Here is a 4,898-nt window from a genome sequence, read left to right as displayed (position 1 = left end):
CGGAAGTCGCTTAGATTAGAAGCGTGAAAATTGTAAGTAATGGTAAAGTAAAAGTTAAGTAGACTAAGATGCGTTTGCGTTCTCATGCTCTCTCTCTCGCTTTCACTCGCGCTTTCGTTCGCTCGCTCACTCGCTTGCTAACAAGTCCTAAATTGCGCTATCGCAGGAAATAGAAATAAGGAACTAGATATAAGACTTTATGTAAATAGTTGTAAATAATTGTATATATAGAAAGGATAAGATTGTAAAAAATATATAGATTTAAACGGAAAGATTGTAAGGAATGGAAGTCATGTAAACCATTAGGGGACACATTATGAATAAAGAAGAACTCAAACAATTTATCCTAATGACTTTCTTCTATAAAAAGAAAATTATCAGAGTTAGAGAATTTTCAAAATCCAAAAAAAAAACGAAAATGAACACTTTAAGCAAAATAACGCCTAGTACGAAAAAAAGTTAAGAGAAGAAAAACGTTGATTTTTGAAAGCCCTACAAGATTATACTAACAACTTTTTTAATTTGGTCGGAAAGTTGAAATATCAAAATTTGATCGTACCAAATTTTTATGAATCACTTTTCGATAGGACGGTTTTATTTTTATTCGTAAAAAACATTACAAATTTTTTAAATTTGGACTAACGACACAAGCTACGAAAAAATGTGACAAAACTAGCTTATCCAAAAAAGAGCTATAATTTTTGATAGGACACGTAGTTTTTGCTTTAGTCGTAAAAAATATTCGAAATAAAAATATTAAATTTTGTTGAAAAAACGATACAAGGTACGAACTCAAATTAACAGAAAAAAGTTCTTCGCCTAAAAAGATATATAAATGTATTATTGATCATTTTTAGATAGGACGAGTAGATTTTCTTTCAATTTTAAAAAATAAGATTAAAAATAAAAAAAATTAATTTTTGGAAAAATAACAGAAAAGACGAAAGAGGACATAGGATCCTATACAGGTTCCTGTATATGACCCTGTATAGGTACCTGCATAAGACCCTTTGCAGATGCGCAGTAGTTTTTCTTTAATTGTAAAAGACAAGATTAAAAATAAAAAATATATAAAAAAACAAGGAAATAAGCATTAGTATGATTCAATTTTTATGCATATTATGAATTGTAATTATATAAATTTATTGAAATGATACATGTTTCAGCGCAGCTTAGAATAAAATTTAAAGCAAAATAAGAAACAAATATTAAAATAATCATGATAAATACAATTTGTGCTTTATTTTGCAGTATCTGAATAAGCAATGCCAGGCAGAGTTACATAAAAAATGTATTATATTTGATATAAAAGTAATTATTTAAAATTTGGATGGAGTGAAGATGGAGTAGGATCTTTTTTTCAAGAAATAATTTTAATTTTAATTTAATATAAAAGTTTTGTGCATTATGCTACCTACGGCGCGCGACTTATGGCTCTCGCACTCCGCGCTCGGTCTTTGCATTTCTCCCACATTCGTGCACAGACCTTTTAAAATCAAAGGTCAACGGATCGACCACTGTAATCTTGTGATTCTGAACTCTCTTTTGTTAAAGCTCTTTCGGCTTTAACGAACACATTCTCATCACGTATCTCGTGCTTCGCACTCGATTTTGTCCAAAATGTTTGGAAATTATCGAAAATTTGGCGAAATCTTTTAAATTTGATGTACAAGTCTTTTTCAAATCATTGAAATCTGTATGAAATCTTTATGAAATGTTATAAAATGTTTTGAAACCTTTTTGAATCGTTTCAAATTTTCGAAAGATTTTTAAATCTTTATAATCTGATGTACTGCACACTTTTTCAAATCTTTGAAATTCTTTAAATCTTTTGAAAGTTTTAAAAGATTTGTGTAATTCTTGTGAATTGTTTGAATTTTGGTGTACACGGCTTTTTTAAATCTTTAAAAAATGTTAAACCCTTGTAAAATGTTCAAAATCCCTTTAAATATTTTAAACTCTTTTGAAACCTTTTGTAATCTGGTGTAGACTCGAAAACGGAGTCGTGAAACCCTTGAAAAATACGTTATACGACCTTGGCTCATTCTAATTCTCAAATTGACTTAACACAGAAATGTTCAAGTAACAATTGTTATAATTTGTAAGTTAAATATCACAAAAATGTATACATAAATATTCTATATTAGCGGAGACGAAATTAAAAACTTATGTAATTATTCACAATATTAAAGTCTGTTGATTGCAATTTATAAAATAATTGGCAAAGTGCACAAAAAATTCCTACAAATCTCTTTATTTATTCTGTAATGAGTAAAAGATAAATGATACATTGATAAATAAAAAACATTTCAATAGCAAGATTTCTTCAAATTTCTCGTCAAAAATGCAATGATTGTCAGTTTTTAAGGTTCAAAAAATTCAAGGAGAATTCCAGGTCGCTGGACACCCTGTAAGGTAATAGTCCTGAATAAAATGAATGAATAATAGCAAAAAGATCAATAATTTAAGTGATAATTAATGTATGAAAATTACACCATGTCATAACAAATGCAATTTTACATCAACAAAACACTTCTATGTTGGATTAAAATTTAATTTTTATCAAATATTTCATAATAATTTTTAATATAACCTTCTTTCGATCCCGCCAAAACTCAGTGAAATATTATTCAACTTATTTCTGATTTTATACATGTTATACTTAATGGACACCAAATTCATTTTTCTTTTAGAGGTTGTTTTTTTATTTTTTAAATTATTTTCACTACACAATTCCGACCTATTAATTCAAAATTGTAAAACATTCACTAACAATTAAATTAAATTTTAATTCAACCAAACTTTTGAAATTTCATTTATTTAAATCCATTTTATTCCTTCTTTTCCTTTTTTTCCTTCTTTACGATCCTGAATACGTATTTTTATTTTTTTGAATTGACTTAAGTAATGTTCTATGAAATAGTTCGCAGCGTTTTAAAGAAAATTGAATTTTATTCCCATCTATCTCCCAAGGGTTTAGGAGACGGGACGAAAAATGAGGTATTCAAGTGAATTAAATAAACGAAAGATGTATGCGAAATGTTAGAAATATTTCAGTTCATTTCAAGTAACATAACCTTAAAATTGATCACTTGAGCTGACAATGTAAGTGGCGCAAAAATAAAAAGCAAAAAATTTAATTTCAATTATACTTTGCCATATAAGGGTGCCTTAAATTCAAGGAACACAAGTTTGGAATTGTGAAATGTATTTCTAAACCATACTCTTATAGACTTTGTTTCTTGTCTTAATATTTGTATACTCCTCTCCGAGTTATACATATACGAACACAAAAAAGACAAACTTATTAATTTTGTTCTTCGACTTCTTGGTTCAAAAAATAAGATGGAAAAAACAATAACAATTAGGGTTATGCACGAAGTCGATAGGAACCTTACTTGTTTAGAAATCAGGTTTGCAACTCCGGAACTTGTTTTTATAAACTAAAATAATTAAAATTTTCTTAATAAAGCGAGAATCAATTTTGTCAATAAAAAAACTATAATGACAGAATTAATATCAGTTTTAACAGAAAATCAAAAAACAGTTATCCATACAAACTAAATTTATTTGAGTAATATAACATGTACAATAAGTTTTCTGTACTTCCAATTTATAAAGTTTATAACCTAGGTATCTTTAACATATGTAAAATATGTAGAAAACTGTATGTTTATCACAGTCAACAAAATGACTACCTTGAGTGCATCTATAATGAAGAAGGGTTTGCCGAGCAGCAACGAGGAAAAAAGCTCTAGCTTAATGAGCAATTGAGACTCTCGTGTAACTGGATTTTTTGACAAATCGATTTATTTTTGTACATTTCCACTTGTTCTTTGCAATACCGTAAGCCAGAACTGCCAGTGAGCAAGTGAAAGTGCAACATCTGTTTCGGTCGGGAACTTCCTTCGCTGGGTAGATCTGCCATAGGCATTCAAAGAAATTTAAATTTGGTGGTTCAAATGAGTGTATCATCAGCGATCATCACTCTATTTGTGTTAAATACGTAGAATTATCTTAGACCATTGGGACGAAAATAAATCCTTTTTTTTGTTCGGAACTATAACTCCGAGAGTAATACATACAAATTTGAGACAATAAACCAATTCGATAATTTCAATTCCGCAATTGTGCTCCGTGAAGGTATGGCACCCTTACATTATCAAGTATTATTAAATTTTAATGTGGTGCTTTCGATTTTTGCGCCACTTACCTTGTCAGAACAAGTGATCAGTTTTGAGATTAAGTTACGTGAAATAATCTGTACTTTTTGCAACATTTAGCATACATCTTTCGTTTATGCAATTATAAGTGTTTATTGCGAATGATTGCAATCATAAATCTGTCTTATAATTTCCCTGACGGGCGAAATAATGTCCTCTCCTTATTTCGCCAGTCTCCCCCTCCAGTACATATTTCGTCGGGCGAAATAAGGTACTCTTCTTATTCCGCCAGACCTAATCAAGCCATTCAGCCACTCTAATCTCTTTATTATTGTTTTCATATTCATCTTTTTTTTAAATTTTACATTCCATGAAAATAACCAGCTGATGACCTAAAAGTACATATTAGTTCATAAAAAAAATGCCAATTAGTTCTTCACAGTTTAAAACGTAAAAAACTTATAAGTGCAAAGAACATGTCTTTCAAATGTTCAGGATACCTATATTTGGTTCTTTATCTAACAATATACATTTTCTTAAAAATTTACATATATTCGAATGCAAAAAATAAGTATACATATGATTGCAGAGATTACCCAAATATTTCGTAAGTCCAGTGATTTAAATTTTGCACTTACAACTTTGAAAACAGATATGTAAAAGTAGATTTGCGTTCGGCCATTTTCAAACGTCTTCATTAATTTTTATTTTACAACGCTCAACTTAAACAATCGT

At 29.1% G+C, this 4,898-nt stretch overlaps 1 protein-coding gene across 2 annotated transcripts in view; it reads right to left on the bottom strand.

Annotated features, from left to right (window-relative positions):
- The window catches only part of LOC117175663 (amyloid protein-binding protein 2), a 58,480-nt gene that overhangs the window by 52,847 nt on the left and 735 nt on the right, over nucleotides 1–4,898 (bottom strand). The gene's annotated exons all lie outside the window — the stretch shown is intronic.

This window comes from Belonocnema kinseyi, chromosome 6, assembly GCF_010883055.1.
Source record: "Belonocnema kinseyi isolate 2016_QV_RU_SX_M_011 chromosome 6, B_treatae_v1, whole genome shotgun sequence".
Taxonomy (NCBI): domain Eukaryota; kingdom Metazoa; phylum Arthropoda; class Insecta; order Hymenoptera; family Cynipidae; genus Belonocnema; species Belonocnema kinseyi.
Note: the sequence above shows the minus strand (reverse complement) of the source record. Positions and strands in the feature narration are given on the sequence as shown.